Source organism: Cuculus canorus, chromosome 10 (assembly GCF_017976375.1).
Source record: "Cuculus canorus isolate bCucCan1 chromosome 10, bCucCan1.pri, whole genome shotgun sequence".
Lineage (NCBI taxonomy): Eukaryota > Metazoa > Chordata > Aves > Cuculiformes > Cuculidae > Cuculus > Cuculus canorus.
The window spans coordinates 1639783-1662776 of record NC_071410.1 but is presented as its reverse complement, the minus strand read 5'-3'; the positions used below and the strand labels follow the sequence as shown (position 1 = coordinate 1662776).

At 49.2% G+C, this 22994-nt stretch overlaps 1 protein-coding gene across 1 annotated transcript in view; it reads left to right on the top strand.

The window, feature by feature from the left end:
- CYSLTR1 (cysteinyl leukotriene receptor 1) overlaps positions 1 to 22994 on the top strand; it is a 95379-nt gene that overhangs the window by 31712 nt on the left and 40673 nt on the right. The gene's annotated exons all lie outside the window — the stretch shown is intronic.

The window sequence follows — 22994 nt, the reverse complement described above, 5'->3', positions numbered from 1 at the left end:
TACAAAGTACAACAAAAGGTTGTACTGTTTGCTGCGTCAGGCAACCAGAAACCTTTGGTGGCACCAAGTGCCTGAGCCTGAACATTCCTCCAAACTATGCGTTTTTTTCCTAAACCTTTGCTTTTCTTTGCTATGTGGCATCATCAGTAAGCTGAAAGAATGTCAGTCTTTTGGACAGTGGCCTCTCCGTGCCTTGAGGCACACCTTTCCCTTTGCTTTCTGTGTTTTGCAGTGAGTTTACTGGGCTCTTCCAGCTCCGAGACTGCTTGTCTCAGTAGTCTCCGAGTCTTTAATTTTTCTTGTCAGTGCAGAAGGGGTTCATTTTGCAGACTTTTCATTCATTGCTCATTTCCCCCATAACACGGAGCAATTTCCAATTTTACATGATCAAATCTAGCCCATAATGTCTCCCTCAGAAACTGTATCGGGAGTTCCTTCAAGCAAGAGAGAACTACCTGATTATCCTCTCCTCCAGAACGAGTTCAGATACTCACTCTGTCCTAGTTTGGGGGGGGATCCGAGGTCGTTGACTCTTTTTACCCAGTTCAAAGGGGCTGCTTCTCAGTTCCGTGTGCTTCACAGTCCCCACTTTAATAAACGCGTGGTAACATATCCGCTTGTTTTGACAAGAGGCACCAGTTATGCTGAAATCTTATCCCCTGGAAAACGGAGCAGGTGTTTCCCAGCAAAGCTGCTGGGCTGCCTGCGGGAGCTGCCGCCAGCGCCAGCTGATGAGGAGCCTGAGCTCCAAGTGAATGGCACTGCTCCTCTCCCGCGGGAGGATGGTGTTCGAACATGTCCAAGGGGAAGCGGAGAGGGCTGCCTTTGTGTTCCCGTCGGTGGAGAGCTGAGCAAATTTTAACGAAGAGTGGATGAAATGGAGTTGTTTTATTCTTTTTCTGGATCCCAACAGATTCTTTTATTCTTTTTCTGGATCCCAACAGATGGCTCCCATTCCAGGCATGGTGGAGCCTGGGTTTTTAGCAGGGATGGAGATGCTGTACATGTATTCCGGACAGCACAGCTCCCCTGGGCTGTAGCCAGACCATAGCACGGCATTGGTAAAGGCTGGTGCTTCACTGGGGGAAACTGAGTTTCACCAGATGAATCAGGAAGGCTGAAGAGCTACAGCACCAGCAGGAGGCAGTTAATGAAGCAAGCAGAGAACAACAGACACCGTGGGCCAACGCTGGCTGACTTCCCCACACAGTAGCGGGGACAGCATCTTGGAGCACGGCAGTGGAGGGATGTTGTTTCAACAAAACAAACCCAAAGGCCGTGAGGAGCCGGTGAATATCATCTGTGTTCCAATGGCAAAAAAAAAATCAGGGTTTGGAAGGAGCTTGGAGCACCTAAAACAATTGAAGGCGCAACTGGGCAGGAGCTTGCAATTCTGCTGTGCATGAATAGAAGGAAGAAGCAGCTGAATATCAGGAAACCTCTTCTAACAATGCGGACTATTAGGCTTCGGTGGAGATTCCCGAGGGAAGCGGTAAAAGACGGCACGGGCTGAATAATAGAAAACCAGACAAAACCATAGTGTACATATACTGTGAAGAAATCCTTCAGTACAGGGATACACAGTTCACAATTCCTAGTGAGCACAGCATTGCTGTCATTAATAACATCTTTAAGATGCGTTTTTTGATACACGGATTTAGAAGAGTTCTTGCAGCCAAGGAGGCCACAAGCTCTCTGTGTGGGTCTTCTCCCTGTGAGGTGGGTGGTAGAGGAGGGAAGAGGGGATGTGCTGCCTGACACAGCCCTGCAGTGACCTCGCACTTTGTTTCCCAACAACACAAAGTGGTTGCCTTGGCTATGCCTGTCCCTTGGAGGAAGCCTGTTTTCTGCCTTTTCCTAGGGATTGTCAATTAAGCCAGGCCCTACTCCTTCTAGTGGGCAGCTTCCTTCCTAGAGCTGTTTGGGAGGGGGGATCTCCCCACTGCCGTGTGCTGGGTCCCACTTTAGGAGCAGTGAGGGTGTGGGGCTTGCAGGATTTTGGCTGTGCGGCAGAAGGTAGGGCGATGCTGGGTGACTCCCAGCCCCTCTGAGCTCCCCTCACCTTCGCAATGTGCCAGCCCCCGTGGCTGTTGTCACCGACAGAGAACAGAAACAAAGCTAAATTAGTAAAATTCATCATCTTCTGTAGCTTCAGCGTCTTGAGAACCCCTTGCAGCATCACAACATACAACAACAGTGTGGCTGTTATCAGAGAGTTTATTGAAGAAAGAAATATGCTAGAATGGATGAAAAGTTCAATATTCCCAATTTCCGTTAACATCCAAGCCACTGCAGTTCCTAGGAGTTGGCACAGCTCTGACTTCTCAGCGGATGACCCTTTTGAGTGTCTTAACCCCAAAGAAGGCTCTTTTTAGTATGACTGCTCCACGGTGAGCGGGGCTGCGCTGCACGCCAAGGTCCAAACCTTCCTGCTGTTCTCCTCTCCTAGGGACTACATTAGTAAAGCATATTAACGGAGCTAATCTTCCCAAGCCGTGGGCTTTTCTGTTGCACAAACTTACAGTTGGGCGGTGTTAGACAAATCAAAGCCCTATTATTCACGTTGTACCACCACTTAATGCCTGCTCTCTCCAGTCCATTGTTGATAGCACTTTGGCATTGCGTCAATCTGATTGCAATTAAGCTTTTTTTACAAAGCATTGGTCAAGGCTGTCTGTTCTGGTTTTGATTGTTCGTGCTCTGAAAGGTCCTCCACAATGGATGTTCCGGGGAATATGCTACCAGCTGTGTAATGCCCTTGTCTGGTAATTTTGATAATTTTTTTGTGACTCATGGAGGCTATTTTGGTTCTGATTTGTTTGTTTTTCTGATTAAAAAGTGGTTTCTAAAGGGATAAAAGTATGTATTTAATGCACTAGGGTTATGTATATTTTTCTGAAGTCTTTTTCTATCCGCAGAAGACTTTCTTAAGGTTTCTTCTACCAAAGACTCAAAAAATATGTTTGTGTTCCCAACAAAAGTAGGATGCTATGTTCCTCTACTATGTGGACAGGCTGAGGGAGTTGGGCTTTACACCAGACTGTGTGCCTTCTTCTGTAAGATGCTCAGAGCTTTGACTGAAGTATTCCTGCCGTTCAGTGCCCTGGGCTTTGGTGGCCAACGTGCCAGCACTTGTGAAAACGGTGGCTCCTCTGAGATTTAACCATATCGAGGCAACTCCTTCCCTTCTGGTTTTATGCATTATCTGGGACCACAACAATGGGGGTTCCCTGTAGAACTTGGGAAGACTGAAGAATGTTTGGTTTTGCAGTTTTCCTTTGTCCAAAAGCCATTTTTAACATGGAATTTCTCAGATTCAAACCTCAAACAGCATTCTCATGCCAAGGACATCCTAACCGTTTGTGGAGATTTTCATCTTGTAAAATTCCCCCCGGCTGATCCCTTCCCGGTGTCCAGCCCACTGCCGCCAGCTCAGCTCCCGCAGGAGCCCCGTTGCACACCGGCTGCACGGCTCTGGAGAGCAGCGCTCCGTGAAATGCGAGACCCTCTCTCATAATTCATGGGCTTCCTATTTTGTCATAGCTAAGTGAACAGGGAAGGACAAATGTATTTCCTGTGGCTCAGAACGCAATACAGGCTTTACTCCTGGGGTCATATCTTCCCTCCATTACAACCCTTCTTCTCCCGGGGGAGAGGATTTACTTAGAAGAAGGATTTTACTTGACATTTAATGGTGAGTGTTACTGACTGAAGATCATAGACCAAAGCAAATAAACCCCTATAGTTTTACATAGTCTGATGAAAAGCCTGGTTGCTAAGTAGTCCCTCATTTCTCGTGATGTAATTTTACTGATTAGTAATAGACTCCTCCAAGGCAAATTGGCTCTGAAATGGCAGGAAAAGGGATGTTTTTTTTTGTTTCTCAGCACCTGAGTGGCTGCTGCCCAAGCTGCTCTGGCACCCGCTGCTCTCAGGGTGCGCTGCTGTGGGCTTGAAGATTATTTTGTTCATCCTGTCCCCACTGCTGCCTTTGTCAGAACCACAGATGTGACATTCAGCAAAAAGAAAGCTGGGAAGACTTTAATCTAGTTCAGCCAAGTAGTGACACGGCCACGGCTGGTGGGTTTGCTGAGGCTTTGGTGGAGCTGTTCTGTATTGGTTTGAAACAGCTTTTATTGACTTTGTGCGACCAAAAGCTTCTGAATGGCCCTGACTCTCACTCCTGGGCCCGACTCTGCACTGCCTGTGCCGGGAAGGGCTGGGAACGTCGGGGAGCACAGTGCTCAGTGCAAGGCGGCCGTACCCAGTTTGGCTGCAGTCTGTGATCAGAGCAGGACGGCGTGCTGAGGCCAACGAGATGCCGTGACCCGCAGTGAGCACAGTGTTCCATGGCCTCTGCCCTCCTGCACATCATCCTTTCCGAGCTCCAGCAGGTCAGCCCAGCGTTGCCCATTCAGGGATTTGGCTGTTGGCCCCGAGCTGGGGCTCTGCAGAGCTGCCGGCGGGGCCGGGGCAGGGGGAGAGCCATGGCAAAGGGCAGGAGAGGCTGTGCCTCAGCAGCGTCAGCCCAGCCTGGCAGCAGCCCTGCCCACCTCTGCATGTCCTTCAGCACAGGACAGCCCTCTCCTCGTTGATCACCTCTGCATTCATGCCACTCTAACCATTTCAGAGAATTATTGAATAGAGCCATGGAATCGTTAAGGCTGGAAAAGACCTCTAAGCTCATTCAGCCCAACTGTCAGCCCAACACCACCGTGCCTACTAAACCGTGTCCTGAAGTGCCACATCCATATGGTTTTTGAACCCCTCCAGGGATGGAGACTCCCCCACCGCCCTGGGCAGCCTCTGCCAGGACTTCACCGCTCTGTCAGTAAAGAAATATTTCTTGATATCCAACCTAAACCTCCCCTGGCGCAACTTGAGGCCTTTTCCTCTGGTCCTACTGCTTGTTACTTGAGAGAAGAGACCAACACCCTGCTCACTACAACCTCCTTTCTGGTAGTTGTAGAGGGCCATACGGTCTCCCCTCGGCTGTGTGCGATTCCCCTCCTTGCAGTGAAGTTGCTTTCACTGTGCAGCAGCTGGAAGGAGCAGAGCTGCAGGGCAGACCCCAGCTTTTCTGCAGGAGCTGCAGATGCACGACTGGGAAACAATGAGTTTTCAATCAAGCCAGCATCTTCTAGCAGGCTCTCTGCTCCGGCCTGGGGGGATCTGGCTCCAGCTGCACTGTGCTGTGATTCAGGACAGGAAGCAGAAACCAGCACACCCAAAGGGAAGCACTGGAGGAATTCAGGGAGACAGAAAGCAATTAAATAGCCTGGAATTTGTCCAGGTCCTTAGGGTTGTCACCCCACCTCCTACGACCTTTTAACAACCACACGTGGTCTGGGTCTCCATGTTACACCTCTTCTGAGAGGTGGTGGACCGGAGGGTTTCTTTGGTACCAGTTTCAGACCAAGCTCCACCTCCAGGCACTGCAGTGCAGTTTCCTGTGGCCGCTTGGAAAGGTTTTGCTTCGGGAGCTCTCGCTGTGGCAGTGGCACGGCTGGACTCTGCCAGAGCTTGTGATAAATATTCTCATGTGAATTTGAAATGACTTCTCAGACCTTTACTAGCAGATGCTATACTTATCTTAATGCTGACACATCTTTAAATAGCACAGTTGCATTACAAGGTCCCTGTTTAAAGAGTTTACCACTGTTGCTTTTGCTGAGCGTAGTTCATCCAAGGCAGTTTGAAAAGGAGCAGAGCCTCCCTAAGCGCCACTTTGATCCTGCTAACATTTTTCTGACCAAAAATAGTTGCCAGAGACTCTCCCTGCTCTGTGAAGTCATTGTTACACCTCTTCTGTAAACACTTTTTCCTCTCTTCTTGTTTTCTTTAGCTTTCCCAAACCACCTCTCCTACCATCATCCAAATCCTGCTGAACGGCTTCCAAATTCCTCATCAACCCCCTTTCTCAACGCAGCCTTTTGGTATCAACTGCCCTTGGCTGCCAAGCACGTGGTGCTCCACCTCACCCCGGAGTAAATGACTTATTTCAGAGGCTCCCCTGGGAAGCGTGATTGCTCCTCTTTGGCTGGGCTGCCCTGCTCCAGCAGTGGTGGGATATCTGTTTGCAGTGTGAGTGATAGAAACCTGTAGCTTCTTCCCCCCTTCTTCTTGGCTCTTTGCACTTATACTTGGCTTCTGCTAATTTATAATGATGATGGATGCATCTTTAATCACAGGAGTACTTTGCACGTCCCCCTGGCAGTTGCCGGCTCTGATACAGTGCCTGTGCTCTGGGAGCTGCTGCCAAGGCAGAGCAGCAGCTGCCGGCCCGGCTGGAGCTGAGCACAGCCCAGGGCTCAACATACTGCTCCTATTTTCCAATCTCTTTCTTTTTCATCTGCTTTTATTGATTTTTTTGACCGCGTTATCTTTTAACGAGGACAGTGTCAACAAACGACAGGTCAATCTAAGCTTTCAGCAGCACCAACAAAATATCATCCATGGGAAATGGAGAGAATCGAGACCTTTTTGGGTGGTAAACAGTGGCTGCAGCAGCTTTACAGCTGTTTCAATGATGGTCCTTTATCTGGAGAAGGAGATGGGGGGAGAATCTTCCCAAAGCCATCTGCTGGAAGGAGAAAGCTGACCCAGTGCATGCACTCAGCCTTGTGACCACCACAGTTGGTTTGGGTTCCATGAGGGCCACATGTTAGCAAGCTGGCCTTAACGTCCTTATTTCTCATCCTTGGACCCCTTTATAGGCAACAGAGCTTTCGGTGTGTTAAACGTGATGCTGCAGCACAGCTGGCAGTGGAGAACAGGGAGTGCGCAGCCAGCCCTGCGGCTACAGCTCGCTCCCCAAGGAGAGAAAGGGAAAGGAGCTGCTGACATGGCCCCTCCTTCATTTTTTAGGATCCTGCCGCACCAAAGTCACGGGAAGCACCATAGCTTCTCCTTGCTGGAGAAGCTCATAATTACATACCTGCTCGTCACCCCACTTTGCCACAGGCATATCTGTGGTCAGCGGAATTGTTCTCTCCATCCCTGGGTGGGTCTGTAACCCACCTTTTACTTGTCCTACAGTTGCTGCTTGGTCTTGCCTTTCTCCTCCCCGGGACCCTTTTGCTTGGACCTTTTCAATTTAGTTTTGCTACGAGCACAAGTTATGACCAGAGCTCTGCATGTGCAGCGCTGGAGTTAAACTTTCCCCTTGTTTTAAAAGAACACATGGTTTTGTTTAGCACTAGCTAAGGAATTACAAGCCGTATGTCTTGAATATGTATCTGCCAAGGTAAGTAATCTCTGCTGTGAACTCCAACAATCAAAGCTCAGGGTTATTTGTTTTCCTATGTATAGATTTACCAGCTGCTGGTCTCCAACATTTATTGATGTTTTCTTTTTGCTAATCAAGACGTCATTGCCATGTTTAACTAGGCGGTCTGTCATCTGACATGCAGCGGGTAGCTGGGCAAGCTGCGTGGCTTTTCCACCACCTGGGGCAGCCCAGCCCTCCTGTGTGCCTGCAGCAGGCTGGGGACGGACCTGGCACCGAGCCCCGACTTACTGTTTCTACCAATTCTACTCGGGGGATCAGGTACAAGCAGTGATTTACCCATCCTGACGGCTCCCCCAGAAAAAGACTTGCAGAAACCTTAATACAGGCTGAGAGAGTTGGGGTTGTTCAGCCTGGAGAAGAGAAGGCTCCAGGGAGACCTTAGAGCGGCTTCCACTGCTGAATGGGGCTCCGGGAAAGCTGGGGAGGGGCTCTTGGTCAGAGAGTGCAGGGATAGGATGAGGGGGAATGATTTTCAGCTGGAAGAAGGGAGATTGAGGTGAGATTTTAGGGAGAAATGTTTTCCTGTGAGGGTGAGGAGGCCCTGGTTGTCCAGAGAAGTCTTTACAAAGAAAGGGTTTATCTGGCTCAGATGTTTTTCTCCTTGCTGGATTTCAAAGGCTTCCTCAAACACCACAGCAACAGAGATTTGGGGGACAGTTCTTGAGAAAACTTTAAAATGCAATTTGGGAGTTGTTATCACTTGCCTTTATAGCACCGACAAAAAGAGATTTGAACTGTGGTACTCTCAGATAATCTACTGACATCATTGACCGCATGTTTTAGTCGTGGAGTTCCTTGACAGCGTACAGGCATAGAGCGCTTTCAGGATCTCCCTGGCCCCGGGGACACGTTGGGAGCAGCCCGAGGCTGCGCCTGCCCAGCAGCCTGGCTGGACCCAGCACCTCGCCTGCAAAACCTCTACCTGTGCTCCTGGCATGGCTTGCACACGTCCTTTTTTTTTGGTCCAGAGAACCACGGGCAAAAAAGGAAGTGGCCTAGAGCTTGGTGTAGCTGTGTGCGTGAAAGCGGGGCCAGAACCCAGGGAGCAGAGCCAGGAGAGCGATCTCTGGTCTGCTGGGAGAGAGCGAGCTGCGCTTCGGTCCAGAGGCTCAAAGTGCTGCTGCTCTTCCTGCCTGCAGTCGGGCAGAAGCACATTTCTCTAAAGGGAGGTTTGAAACTGGGAAGAGAGAGCAGAAGGCAAGGTCCTGGTCCCTTCTCGCCCAAGGAAGAGCTGGTGTTCCCAGGGGATGAGCAGAAGGGAATGCTCTCCAACATGTTACACAAACTACAACAAACAAAACCCCATCTACTGCCGCAAAATGATCCCTGGGACATAAATACAGCAAAATCTCTGCTCACTGAAGCTTCCCATGCCATGACCTATGGATGGTCTCCAGCTCAGCCAGGGAGCAGGCAGGAATCTGGCTTTCACCTGTCTGTCCCAAGGGTTTCCATCAGCCGGTGCAGCACTCGCCCTTTGGTTTGTTCATTTGGGTGACTTTATCTTAATCTACCTGGGAGAATTCCGTGAGCTGCATTGATTCTGAGTGTGCTCTGAGCTCTTGACCAAGGACACCGTGTTGAGCACTGAGGTTGCTGTGGCTCTCGCCAGAGCAGGTCTCCATAAACACGCGGGGTGGCAGCTCTGCTGGGGTGCAGCGCTGGAACCTGATGTTTAAAAATAGCCCGAATGGAGAGATGAAAAGAGCCCACAGCGTGTCCACCAAACACAAACCCTTTAATGAAGCCGAGGGACTGGGGCTGGACCAACAAATTTGTGAGCAGAGGGAGATCTGGTAGCCAGTGTCACTATGAATAGAGCGCTTGTAAAGAGACTTACGTGCAATTTGCACAAGCAGGGAGGCTGCGCAAGGGAAAACAAGGTTCAATGAAATCTTTTTAAAGGCTCTGCTTTTTCAGTCCGTGTTTAACATTTAAACTGCTACGAATTTGATACCTCCAGATCCAAACTCATTCCGCTACAGAAGCAGGGAGAGAAAAACTTGTTTGGCTTGATTTTCAGGTAAACTTTGACTTCTTCATGGGCTTTTTTCCTGTCTCTCTATATTGGTGGAACACATTCTTACCCATTTCACACATTCTTACAGCCTCACAACAGTATCAGTCGTTTTGCTAAATGCAGTTCTCTGGATAACTCGGAGAATAAACCCCGTTTTCTGTGTATTGAAGAAGGAGCCATCTCTATCATAAAGAAACCCGTGTTTGTGATTCAGAATGGGGTATTCTGCAGAGCAGAAAGCTCATAGAAAAGCTGCAGGAAAGCTCCCACCTGCAGGGATTCAAGCTGTCTTACCTACCCACTGCCAGCCCTCTGCCACAGCTCAGGAGGAGAAAAGAGAGGAGAGGGGAGACCTAAAAGGATAGTCCAACTATCTTGTCCAGTCTAGTCCAATTGCCTGAGAGGAGCCGTGTGTTTAGCTCTGCTAGGATGGTGCGAAGCGTGACTTTGGTGTCTTCAGGGAATTCATTGAGGAGGCTTTAATGACAGGCAGTCTGTTAGTTTAGGATGATGATGTCTGCATTTTCCATTGGACCCAATTAAGCTGCTGGATGTCGGGCTGAGCTACTGTGTTTCTGCAAACCCGATGTAAAGTTGAGAGATTTTTTTCTTAAAAGCAAGCAAATTTGGCTTCTGGAAAAGGTGCCTGAAACGAGTGCCAAGTGCAGGCCAGGATCAATACTAAGAGGTGCAGCCTGAGCGAGACCAGGAGATGCAAAGCCATGAACTCTGAGGAAGCTCAGCTCTGTGTTTTATAGCCCCGAAATGACTGCAAAACACTATGAAAATACCCTGGTTGACTGTAACTCTTTGGGACCTGCAGCCATGCCCTGCACAGCGCAGCGCTGCACGCAGCCACCGAGCCTGCCTGGGCAGGGGCAATGTCTGAGCCGTTTGACACGGGCTTAAATCCAACCCTGTCTGGGCACGGCCGTGCCTCCCGGTTACTCACACTCTTGGGCTCATCTCTACCATGCAGTCTTTCCAGCTGTTCAAAAAAATCCCTGAAACACTAAACCATAAACTCCTTTTTTTTTTCTCCCTTTCACAATTAGAGAACTCAGCTAAGAAGTGCCCACAGCACTGCTTTTGCTGCCTTTGCTGATTAACTCCTCAGCCCCAGAGGCGACAAATATCGTCTCCCTTTGAGGGCTGAGCCAGATAGTCCTGTTTTCTTCAAATCTGCTTTTTCTCCCAAACGGTGGATCACACATGGATGATGTAAGTTTTTAGGATGCTGTTCTTGCTGCTTTCTCTGTGACTCTGTGCACATGTACTGTCACACGGTGAGGTCCGTGTTCCTCTCTAATGAGATGAAATAAGTAACCTGATAGTTTTGTGTTTCTCTGCCTGACTGCCTTCCCCTTAAAAACAAGGCAGAAGCAGCAGCATCAGAGTCCCTGCAGTGTATGCGCTTGGGTTTCGAGGGGTTGGTTACCGACATCGGTACCCAGGGTGGTCAGCAGGAGGCTGTGAGTGCAGGGACCTGGCTTCCAGTGTTGGTGCTCAGCACCTGAAGGTCAGCTCTTCTGTCCAAATAGGTGCCCCAAAACATAGTGAACCTTTTAAACATCTCTTCTGAGGTGCCTTCCTAGCAGGTTTGTGTGCATTTGCAAACACAGCCTTGCACTAGGGACACAAACACCAGATACACCTCCGTGTGCTGCTGTGATGGGACGTCCTGGATCTATCAGCGAGTGGCTGTGTCACAAGGTGCTGCTGAAGAGGCAGCTCATCCTCTGCTAATTAACTCTGCCAAGAGCCGAGCGCAGCAGGCAGGGAGGACCAGCCTGCTGACAGCCCTGCCCTGTTCTCTGACAGAGGGGCTTTGTTCGGCTCAGGTGTCCCTGCACGGAGCCCAGCAGGCTGAGCTGCGACGGAGCAGCAGGCACCGCTCGGACTTGCATGGAAACTCAGGTCATGTCGTGCAAATCAGTTCACTCCTGCAGACCGCTGGCAGACGCCCTGCCTCCCCGGGTTCACTGGGTGTTACCATGGAAAGCATCAGCTATTTCTGTTTCGCCTCTTGTTGCTTTTACAGCAGCGGTGCTGAGGGCAGGGAGCAAAAACCATGTGGTCAGATAATGCAGCCGCTCTGAGCGCGCAGGAGGCAGAACAGTCTTACTTGTCCTGCCTGTCTGAAACCACCATCCGAGGCACGAGCATTTGCCAGCCAGCTACAGCCACAGGTGCTCTTGTAGAAATAAGTTTCCCATGACAATTCAAGCCTCACTTGCCAGCTAACTGGTGGACGGGCACAGTTGTCTGAGCTCTGCAGGAGTGGCTACTGGGCACGCAGCCACCCCACCACACAGCCAAGAGGGGCAGAGGATGGAATAGCAGCTGCATTGCATTTGATAAACTGGTGTTGCCTGAGGAAAAGTCACATTGGGTCCACAATGCTGTGTTGATGCTCAGATAAAGTTCCACGTTGCTGGTGCGAGGGGAAGAGGAGGGAGATGCCAGCCACTCTTCCTTGTGAGTGTGGAAATTTTAGCTACCACAGCCGGCAGGTGAAATGAATCTATAATCCTCTCTGCAGAGCTGGTGGCGCAGTTCGGCTGTTTATCTCAATCCTTAGGCAAGGTCAAGCAGGATTTTGCTTACAGAAGGGCTGAAGCCGGGTGCTAATTCATCACCAAGGGAGCATCCCTCGACCTGGCACCACAGACCCAGTCTGAGATGGCTTCAGGCAGGTGCAGGTCTGCAAACACACTGAGGGATTTAGGAATGACAGAGCCAGCAGGCAATGGGGTGGGGGGAAAGCCCTTCTCTGCTCCAAAGAACATCCAAGCCCATGGAAAAGGGGATTAAACCAGGAGGTCTGATAAGTCATTTCCTATTTTATTTTTTTTTTAATTTTTTAAATGAGCTGTGTGATTTAAGATTGCTGATGCGAAACAAGACCAACACAGTTTGGAGAGCGAGGGCAGTGCTTGGTTTCTGAGCGGCCAGCACCCGCTGGCACTCAGGCTCCCCGCGCTGGCTGCAGGGGTGCCCGGGCAGCGCACGGAGCAGGGGCGGCGCAGTGCTGGGTGCTGGTGGAAGGGAGCGAGCAGCGCCGCAGAGCCATTCAGGGCTCAGGTATTGAACGTCTTTTGATAGAGGTCTTCTTTTCAACTGCTAGTCATGTGCAGACTCAATGGAGGAAGAGGAGGATGAGGCAGAGCATGGCTGATTTGTCAGAAGCTGAGAGAATGTTTTCCCTCATGCTTCCATTCCAGCTCGCAGTGGCGCAGCCCTTTGGAACCAGCTGACAAAGCACACCTTGCTCAAGTGGATGCGTTTTGCCTGCGTTCAGAGCTGTGCCTGTTCACATCCATGGCAGAGCTGGCCCTAGAGCTTTGCAGCAGCGTGCACAGGAGCAGGATGTGGCCCTTGGTCCGTTATCCCAAGCCAAGGAGCTCGCGGCTCACTCAGCAGCCGCCTCCTCTGCTGTGTTTTTGCGCAGCGCTGCTTCCGCTGCTGCCAGGGCTCACCTGCGCTTTCAAAATACCCATTCTGTGTCAGTGCAGACTCTCTGTCAGGGCTGCGGCTCTGAGTCAGCAAAACATTTCAACGCGTGCTCTATCGCACCCCGCCCCGATACAGGAGTTAAGCAGCTGCTTATTATAAGCTTGCACTTATATATCGTGGGGGGCTGGAGGGGTATTGCCAAGCGATGGCCAAGACTCAGAGCTGGTAACGGCGGCTCTTGCTGCCCACCTGGAGCTCCAGGTGGACCCTGCCCAGGCTGCCTCCTGCTCTAATGCTGTTAAAGAACGAAAAATAGTCCAAAACTGTAAATATGGGAATAAACACTCCCAGAAGTCATCTGCTGTTAATTTACAGTTGAATCAATTCATTTTAATCCAAAAACAGCAGAGCAGTTTTCAGTCTCTGAAGGCCATTGAATATTATTACGCTTGATATCATAAGCAAAAGGATAGCAGGGCACGTCTTTCCCCCGACTGTTTTATTTCACCAAGAGCACTTAGTGTTTTGCCAAATTCTGTCTCTGAGGGTCACTGCAAATGCGTTCTCCTTCTGCTTTTCATATAATACTGAAAAGTGAGCTGCGATTGTGCAACTGGTTAACTATTCTTGCAATTTTAGCTTGGAGGCTCCTCTCTTTTAAAGAACACAGCTTGCTCTCGCAGACTTATGTCCCCCTAAAAAAAATGAGTACATGAGCAACCTGTGCAGTGCAGCCACAGCAGGCTGTTACCTGAAATAATGTGAATTATTCCTCTTATCTCCTTAAAAGAGGAATTTCTATTTTTACAGGATGACTTAAAGGCCGGTGGAAACACGTGAGAGAGCAGAAACCCAAATATTTAGGCAGATCTGCAAACCACTTCCCATAGCCAACACCGCAGCTGCAGCCAATGCCAAACACTGTCTGTTTGCTTCCTGGGTGATACATTTTTCTTAAACGATAAGCTGCTGGAGCAGTTCGAAGTGAGCTTCGCCTGGCGCTTGCAGTGCTGAGCGGCACTGAGAACCAGCAGCAGTGTGGGTTTTTTTCACAGAATTGTTCCTGGTCGCTGGTTATTGTCCTGGTGTGGAGTCTTACTGGGCACTACGGCTGCCACGGTCCCCATTCTAACAAAGGATGCTACGGAGTGTGCCTCGGTGTCTGTCCTTGCAGGCACGGGGGTGTCTGTCCTTGCAGAGCTGTGCTGGAGGTTATCTGGAACGTGGGACAGCTTTCTGGGTGCAGAAAGGTCCCATACCTCAGGTGGCCATAGGTCTCACCCCTGTTTTCCTTACTCCGTGAATGTGCTCCAGGGCTGGGCAGGGTCTCACGCAGCCTTTGCTGGCGCACGGATGCTCAGCACCCCTACGGAGAGCAGCGTGGGGCCTGAGCACAGGGCAGCACAGCTCATGTTCTTGAGATTTAAAAAATATCTATACTGTTGCTGCTGAAAAGTATGAATTGAAGCCTAGTCTCGCTTGATCTTTCCCTTCCTTTCAGCCTTTTTAACTAATAGTAGGCACATGTAAGTGATTAACACAGCCTCGTGCGGCTGTTTCTCGTTGTTTGTGCAATCCTCAACACGTGCTTTATCTTCCAAGTACGAGGTGGACGTGTTTGGCATTTCGTGCCTGGGGACTTTGCCAGCCTGGTGGGACATGGCTCGGCTGTGCTGCTGCCACAACACCGCTGTCACGGTGACAGCTTCCAGCTCCTCCCTGGGCGCTGCTCAGACCCCTGGACCGTTACACTGGGATCGCTGCTGGAAGGGATCCCTCATTTTATTCTGGTAATAAATGCTTTTTTAATTTGTGGCCTTAATAACAGCTGTCAAGGCGGGTTTTGTCTTCGACACGTTCTTTTGACCCCTCCCCGTGTCCCTGCCATCTATCAGAAGTCCGGGTGGATCTATGTCAGGTGCCAAAACCGAGGATAGAAGGGGAAATCAATTAAAATCTTAGAAAAACTTTCCATATCCCTAATGAAATATTGTTTTCTTTGAAAAACATTTCACAGAAGATTTGATCAAGGTCCATTCTGTCCAGCTGGCAACCAGTTCACAAAGTCATCCAAAAAACATCATGAAATGATGTTAATGACAATAAAAACCATTCAACATGCAAAGGGAGTTTAAAAATAATGCAAATATTGCAGAAAATAAATGCATGCTGTGTATACACATTATGAAAAGTAAGAGAAATTAAGAATGGAATTGCGTCAGGGTAAAGATGGCAAGAAATTCTGCCAAGTGCTCAGGTGGATTTCACACAGATTTCCAGTCTTGAATCGCAAAGAAAAGGGGTTCTATTGCTCTGACCATGGGGAGCCTTGGTGTGAACAGGAGCTCAGGTGCCTGCTTCCTCCCGTCTCTGGACAGGTCACACAGAACTGAACCAATCTGAGCTCTTCAACATGACCAGTGCCGGAGGCCATGGGTGAGCCACCCGCTGCTCGGCTGACTCAACACGGCCAAGTGCTGAGTCCCGCATTTGGGACACAACAACCCCATGAAGCTCCAGGCATGAGGAAGAGCCACTGGAAAGCTACCTGGTAGAGAAGGACCTGGGGGTGTTGGTCAACAGTGGCTGAACGTAAGCCAGCAGTGGCCCAGGTGGCCAAGAAGGCCAGTGGCATCCTGACTTGTATTAGCCCTGGTGTGGCCAGCAGGACAGGGACAGGATTGTCCCCCTGGACCTGGCAGTGGTGGGGCTGCACCTCGAATCCAGGGTTCAGTTTTGGGCTCCTCACTACAAGAAAGACATGGAGGGGCTGGAGTGTGTCCAGAGAAGTGAACAGAGCTGGGGAAGGGGTTGGAGAACAAGTCCTATGAGGAGCAGGTGAGGAAGCTGGGATTGTTTATCCTGGAGAAGAGGAGGCTGAGGGGAGACCTCATCGCTCTCTGCAGCTCCCTGAAAGGAGGTTGGATCAAGATGGGTCTTGGTCTCTTCTCACAGCTAACAAGGGATAGGACAAGAAGAAATGGCCTTAGGTTGCACCAAAGGGTGTTTAGATTAGATATTAGGAAAAGTTCCTTCACTGACAGAGCGGTGAAGCCCTGGCAGAGGCTGCCCAGGGCCGGGGAGGAGTCCCCAGCCCTGAAAGGATGCGCGTGGCCGTGGCACTTGGGGACATGCTTTAGCAGGCACGGTGGGGTTGGGCTGATGGTTGGACTTAGAGATATTTTTCAACCTTAATGATTCTATGACTCTTACCTTGATCACTTTCTATGCGCCTTTTCTCTCGATATTTTTTTTGACCCAGCTTACGCAAAAGGTTTCTGTCCGTGAAGGCACCCTGAGGCCCTGCAGAGTCTGGTGGCGTTGCTGATTCTCGGTGGGGTTGTTTGCGTAACTTTCTATGTGCTCTTTAGATTCAGACGCCTTGTTTTGATCTTTCTTTGAGTAATTCTTTGAAGTGTTGATCCATGACGTGGTTTCCTACAGCCTCCTAAGAGGTACGAGATAATAAAAAATACGAGTTTTATTTAGGATTTTCATTTTTTTCCAAAAAAAAAAGACTGTTCGGGGGAAAAAAACGTCTAGGTTTATGCCGTAACTGGGAGGAAGGTTCGTTCTAGGTCTGTAAAAACCAAGCATGAATGCAAGCTTGAGCAGTGCTACAGTAGCAGCGTGGATAACAGGTCCTGCTGGAGCCGGGAGCTCCTGCAAATGGAGCAGAAATGTGATAGCATATAAGGGCATTTAGGGGAAAATGCAGCGTAACTGAAATGATTTGGTTTATCCTTGTTTGTGGCTTGTGGCTGAAAGTCTGGCAGCTTTTTGATGTTTCCCAAATCCATGTTAACCTATGAGAGGAGCGTCGCTGAGTGACTGGGAGCTGGGGAAGGTCCACCCTATGTGAAAAGCTGTGACCAAAACTAAATGCATAGATGAAACAAACAGTCTTGTGCTGGCAAAACTGAGGTGGTTGTGGTTTCCTTTCTAATTTCTGTGCTCCCGGGACATGAGTAAGCAGCTGGCAGTCGTAGTCCATAAACAGTCAGATAAGCACTAGCAGAGGTTAAAGCACAGAGGGACCCAATATACTTATCTGACCTCAAATATCATGGGCCATCACGTCTGTCCTCTTACCCTGTTCGGACCTTTCCAAGTTGGAGACAACCATGTTTATTTGCAGTTGGACCCAAAACACATCTGCACACTGCTTCCCTAGCACTGTCCTGTGGGTTTTCTCTCCAGAGCTACATCTGCAAAGAAGTAGAAGGAAATCTGGCAAGGGCCGTACTGTGGGAAAAAGAAGTCACGCAGCTTCACAGCATTGAAGAGAGCCACACATATAGTAGAGAGCTACACTGGCCTGTGAGGACAAATAGGATCTCCCCACCAAAAAGCTTCTCTTCCTGTCTGTTGGACCACAGAAACCATGCTGAAGAAACACTGAGCAACACCTGGTGCTCAAGGGGTTGTTTTTCAGGTTGCCAGAAGAGGAAAGTGGCATTTTTAGCACATAGGCGAGGTGTTGCAGCAGGATGACCATCACTACATACCTATTAAATTAAGATCTTTGTACAAAATGAGCCTTAAAACATGCTGAAGTTGTGTTTGTGTTTAGAAAAAGAATGAATGGCAAAGAGATACACTCTGAAAATACAAAGTAGAAGCAGATGTAGTTTAGTGGCAGGAAGGTGTGGTGGTGGGAAAAGCACCAATCTGAACTGTCAGTGCCCATAGCCTGGAGAATAGAGGCCTCAGAGTGATGGGAGCCCCCTTCTCCCATCTCCACCCCCACTCAGGTGGCTCTGTGGTGCTCAGTTTAACTGGCCAGGGAAGTGGGTTTGTGCTCCTCTTAGCCAGGTATCCCTGCTCTATAGCATGGTTATGGGGGAAAACCACAAGGGATGAGACTTGATAGGTGCGTGTATTCCTCTGATGTCCTGCCCGGGTCCTGCATTGCTGGCGGTCCCCAAGAACACATTCCCAGTGGAGGGAGCTCCAGTCTCATCCTTTGGGCTGCTCCCTGTGACCTTGCCCAGAACCTGCAGAAGCCAATGTTTTGGATATATTCACTTGGTGGTACTTGGGAGCTTTACCTTGAGTGGTCTTGTGTAAGGGAAATCCATGGCCCATATACCCGGCCAGCTGAACCTGCCATAAATGCAATAAGCCACAAATATCCTTAAAAAAACCTTCCCTTTAAGCATCAGCATAAGGTTTAGTCCCTCTTCTCGCTCTGAGGAACATTTTGGCTCTTTGCAATGTGATCAGGTATTATGGAAATGAATTTACAAATACATGCAAGGTCACAGAGTAATTCGAAGACAGGGAGTTAAACTTGTTTCCTTTTCCTTTGTTTTTAAGTCCATTCTCATTGCATACAGAGCGTAGCTGAGACAAACTTTGCACTAAACATACATTAGCACCAGATTCTGCAAAGAAGCATATTTTTGCCTGTTGTTTTTTCCCTTAATCCAGGGCTTTAAATGGATCCTTCCATAATTCAAGGTCATCGTTAAATATTTTAAATAGTTGGTCAAATGCCAAACTATTTTCATTGCCTGAATGTCTCTCCTTGGAGAATTATTGCAGACAATGAAATGCAGCATCTTCAACATTTGTGTCAAAGAGAAACCTCCCATGACAAGGAATTTCGTAACTCAGGAACTTGACTCTATTGTCCTGAGTAGGACAAAGGGTCTCGCTGTGTATTTTATCACCAGATCTCTGTGACATCCTGCACTGCAATTATTATGGGTTTTATTACAGGGAAAGAGAGATCTCATTTCTGGAGTTCATAAGAAACCGGGAATTAAACCGCTGGTAATCCTTAGAAATATATGGATGGAGGAGTTGCGTGCACTAGGAAGGCTTGATTGCCCCTGATGTTGCCAGCACTCTCACCAGGAGCATCCACAGGGCTCGGAATGGCAAAATGACCAAATTGAAAGGAAAAGGAGGTTTTCCGTCCTTCAATTCCCAAGGGCAGCATAGTGAAAGCCTCTTCAAGGCAGTGAGAGGCCTCCTTGGTATCTGGGTGACGCCTTGATCTGCAGCGGAGTACACAAGCAAGCCTCAGTCCCACCATACACTTTGGTTTTCTGTTTTATACTGCAAATGAACTAATCAAACTCTTTCTAGGATACTCTTTTCACCATCACTTTCCTTGTGGACATAGTTGAGGAGGTTAAATGGGGCTGACAGAGAGGCAGCAGTGGAAGAGCTTGTACCAGGCAGGAGCCGTAGCTACACTGCTTATGGAGATTGACCAAAAAACATTCAAATGGCCGCTATGCTTTGTTCACGCTGAGGGTGGGGAGGCCCTGGCCCAGGGTGCCCAGAGCAGTGGTGGATGCCCCATCCCTGGAGGGGTTCCAGGCCAGGTTGGATGGGGCTTGGAGCCCCTGAGCCAGTGGGAGGTGTCCCTGCCCATGGCACAGGGTAGAATTCGGTGATCTTTAAGGTCCCTTCCAACTCAAACCATTCTATGATTCCATGATTCTATGTTGTCTGCCTGATCATGAACCCTTATTTGCTTGGTGGAAGCAGTAAGAAGAATTTTCTGAAGCTGGATTATGAACAGATTAGACATTTGTCTTCCTTTTGTGAGAGCAAGCAAGCATTATTAGCTGGAAAACAGATGTACCTGGCTTCGAGTGAGTAAAACGCTGTCATCTTTATTTTCTTCAGAGCCCTGAGTGATTTCTGCATTGATTGGCACTAATACTCCAGAGTCTGTGGCAAGAGTTGGGTGTTTATCTCTGTTACAATCAGCAGGCTGGGCTGGTGTTCATTTCCTTTAGCTCACCAGTTAACGGATGGGCTGGGGTTTCACAGGTGACGTGCCCTGTGCCGGCCGTGGTGGGAACACGAGGGGCCGTGGAAGCTCCTGCTCACCACCGCGGCACGGAGGGAAAGGCACAAACTGATGGCCTTGCAGCAGGACACGGTGTGGTTCCAACATCTGCAGGAGATGCACCACGACCACCAGAGTGGCATCTGACAGCAGGAATGAAAAGGCTATAGGGAGATGTCTGCCCATCGTTTAATTAGTGACAGCAACGGTCTTGAAGAGTTTAGTTGAAAAGATTATGGAAGGTGTTTTACTTTGTAGAGGAAACAACTTTTATTTTGCATCTAGTTAATCCTTTTTTCCCTCTTTGTTGCTTTTTTTCTCTCTTTAAGGGAAGGAGAGAGTAGAAGTCGGGATTAATTTCTTCTTTCGTTTCCTTGCTCCTAATAAAGACTCGGATAGAGCGTAATTCAAGCGAGCACTTCGCATGGAGTAAGGGGAGAAGAGTCCTTCTAGCAAAGTGGGGCAACTTTGTATGTGATTGCTTTCGGTTCAGCTGGGGATCTGTACCACGTCGTGCACCGTGTGGAAACAGCCCCTGGACGAGTGTGTCAGACTGCTGCAGAGCAAAATGTGCGTGTGAAGCACGAGAGAAGAGTTTCCCTTTGCTTTTCAGGTGCTCCTTTAGCTTGAAAATTATTTTTAAACTGGAAATGAAGATAACTGGGGGAAAAAAGAGACTGCAGTCTTAACCTTTTTAGCCCCACAGCTTTCGCTGTTCCAAATGCGTTTGCCTGGTGAGTTTATATGTGGTTGTTTAGAGGCAGCATATTTTCACTCTCTGTTTCTGTAACCAGTAAATAATGCAGGGGAAATGGTGAGCTTGGCAGGATTTATCAGATGGTTGCATGGAGCCATCCCCCAGCGCCCGCGGAGGCTGGAGGGACACCCCTTTGGTGCTCGCTGCAGTTGGGGGGCATCGGCCTGGCTACAGACGGGCACGGCTTCAACAGGGAGACAAAAGGTTGAACACAGAGAAGGAGCTCGAGAAGCCAATGGCTAGGGATATTATTTCTTTATGATCTCTTTTCTGGCCTGTTCAATATTTGTTTTACGCAGCTGCCTCCGACATCTGCTTTCTATCTCTTCTCTTTATCCGTGCAGGTATTCAGAAATGCCTTTCTTCTTTCCGCTGCTTTATGTGTCTCCTGTCTTGTCAATGAAACGTGCAGCTAATTGGATTAAAAAAAATCATTTTAAAATGGGCTCTTGCATATCTTACACACAAATAATTAAAGGAGTAACGTTAGCTGCCTTTCACATAAAGGAAGATGGGGGAAAACAGGAAGATGAGCCTAAAATTTCTTGGGAATCTGAAAGTAACCTCAGCCCATTCTGCAGTTTCAAGTTGAGATCCTTGCCCACCTTTCTACTTGATGGCTTTTAAGCTACTTTCCCAGCCTCCAACTTCTCCCTTCTTCAGTTGGGGCAATCAGGATGCGAGCTGTGATTCAGCCTTTTGGCCCAAGATCCACCTCCAGAGCATCGGGCTTCCCGGGTGAGCAGCTCCTTCTGGTTAAGCATGTAGCTGTAATGCCAGAAATGGCTGATTCTTTGGCTTTTGTCGTTAGTTGGCATGAAAATGTTGCCGAGCAGCACTGCTGCCCTGCTACAGCAGCTCTGCTTTACCCAGCTGCAATAAGGAGGCTTACACGTGTCAGGAGGGGCTGTGTTTAAGCTATTCCGTTCCAGTTTCATCTGCAATCGTGTTCCCTTCCATTCCAGTTTCATCCACAATCATCTTTCCTTCCACGCCAGTTTCATCTGCAATTGTCTTTGCTTCTCTCCTCCTCCCCAGTAAATCTGGGGTTGTTGCTTTTGGATAAAGAAGGCTACAGCTCTGCAGCATTCCTCAAAAAGCAAATACAACTTTTGACCTCAGCAAAGTTATGCCTGGATTGAAGGTCAGCAGCTCCACAAGCCGTTTGGGCTAGAGACACTGATGGCTCTTCCTTCCAATACTACAGCCTCCTCGGAGAAAAACCCTTTTTCTTCGTAGAAAATCCCTCTCCTTTTGATGTTTTTCCCATTCGTTGTTACTTATCTCCTTGGACACAGTTTGCTCTTCGAATAACATCCCTCCATGCTACAATATCTCTGTATTTCTGTGGCCAAGTTTCTCTTGCATCCTGAATTATCCACGGAACAGGCAAATCTGCCTGTTCTCACGTAGATGATCAACAGTGAGGGTAACCGCTAAGCCCCATGACTAACTCTTATGAGGCAGAAAGCACTCCGGCACTCAGGTGGGGTAGTTTGGGGGTTAGCCAGCCCTTCCAGCCGAGAGGGCAAACTGGGTTTGCACCCCCTCCTCCTTGCCACCTTCCTGAGCTACCAGGGCAAACAGCCAGCGTATGAATGGAGGTTGGAAAAGAGCCGCTCATGGCTCTGTATGGTGTCTAAAAGGAGTAGGGGGGTTTCAAGGAGAGAAATACGCAGCAGAAATGGAGCCAGGAGGGATCGGGGTCTGCAAACCCTGGAGGTCCCCAAACCAGCCCTGCAGCAGAGCAGCACCGAGGTCGGTGTCTGTGGGCATTCACATCACTGGTTTTCCTTAGTAGGCAGAGGAAAATCTGACGTGGTTTTGCATGTTTGTAGATGTGACAGTGTAAGCTATGGTAAAATATCTGCTTATAGCATGACCTCTTAACCTGAGGGCTTTTCTGCTCTGCGGTGAATTCCAGCAAGCCCTGTGCTGCTGTGTTTACAAGGAAAATGCCTGCTTTCTGTGTTCTCAAGGCCACGGCTTGTCTTGCTAAAGATCCTTAGTTAGCGTTGCTCACCCCAGTAAAGCTGGAGTGAATAAATATTCCTACTCTGCTATTAAAAAAACCCAAAAAAACTAAAATTGAATTTTGATAATTTGTCACCTCCTCTGGTTATGCGTTATGAGTTTTGGTCACCGTACCCAGAATCAGCCCCAGCGCCAGGGTGGCCGGCAGGGCGAGCATCCCTTGCAGCCGGACCCCCAGGTAATCCATCCGAAAGGCAGGAAGGATGTAGCCCACCCTGGGGACTCTCCTTGCAGCCAGCCAGACAAACCATCCTTCCAGAAGGATGCTGGCTCCCCACCGTGGCAACGAGCATGAGCACAGCTGGTTGGTGTGTTGACAGCCCAGCGGCGACCGAGGTCAGAGCAGGATGGAAAGGTGATGGATGGGAAAGGCCATGGGGTGCTGGTCATGACCAGCTCCATTGCCCCTCCAGCAGCTGCTGCTACGGGAGCTGTTTCGGCAAAGGGCTGGGGTAAATTACTGTTCCTGGCAATGACAGGCAGGGTCCCCCTTCCCAATGGTTTCCCGGCTCTGTAAACAGACTTCTGTGTGCCTGGCTGCAGATCAGAGCCGTGCTCATCAGCCCATCCAGCTCCGCAGCAAAGCTCCGCAGCGTTCCCAAAGAAAAGCCAAAACCAATATGTT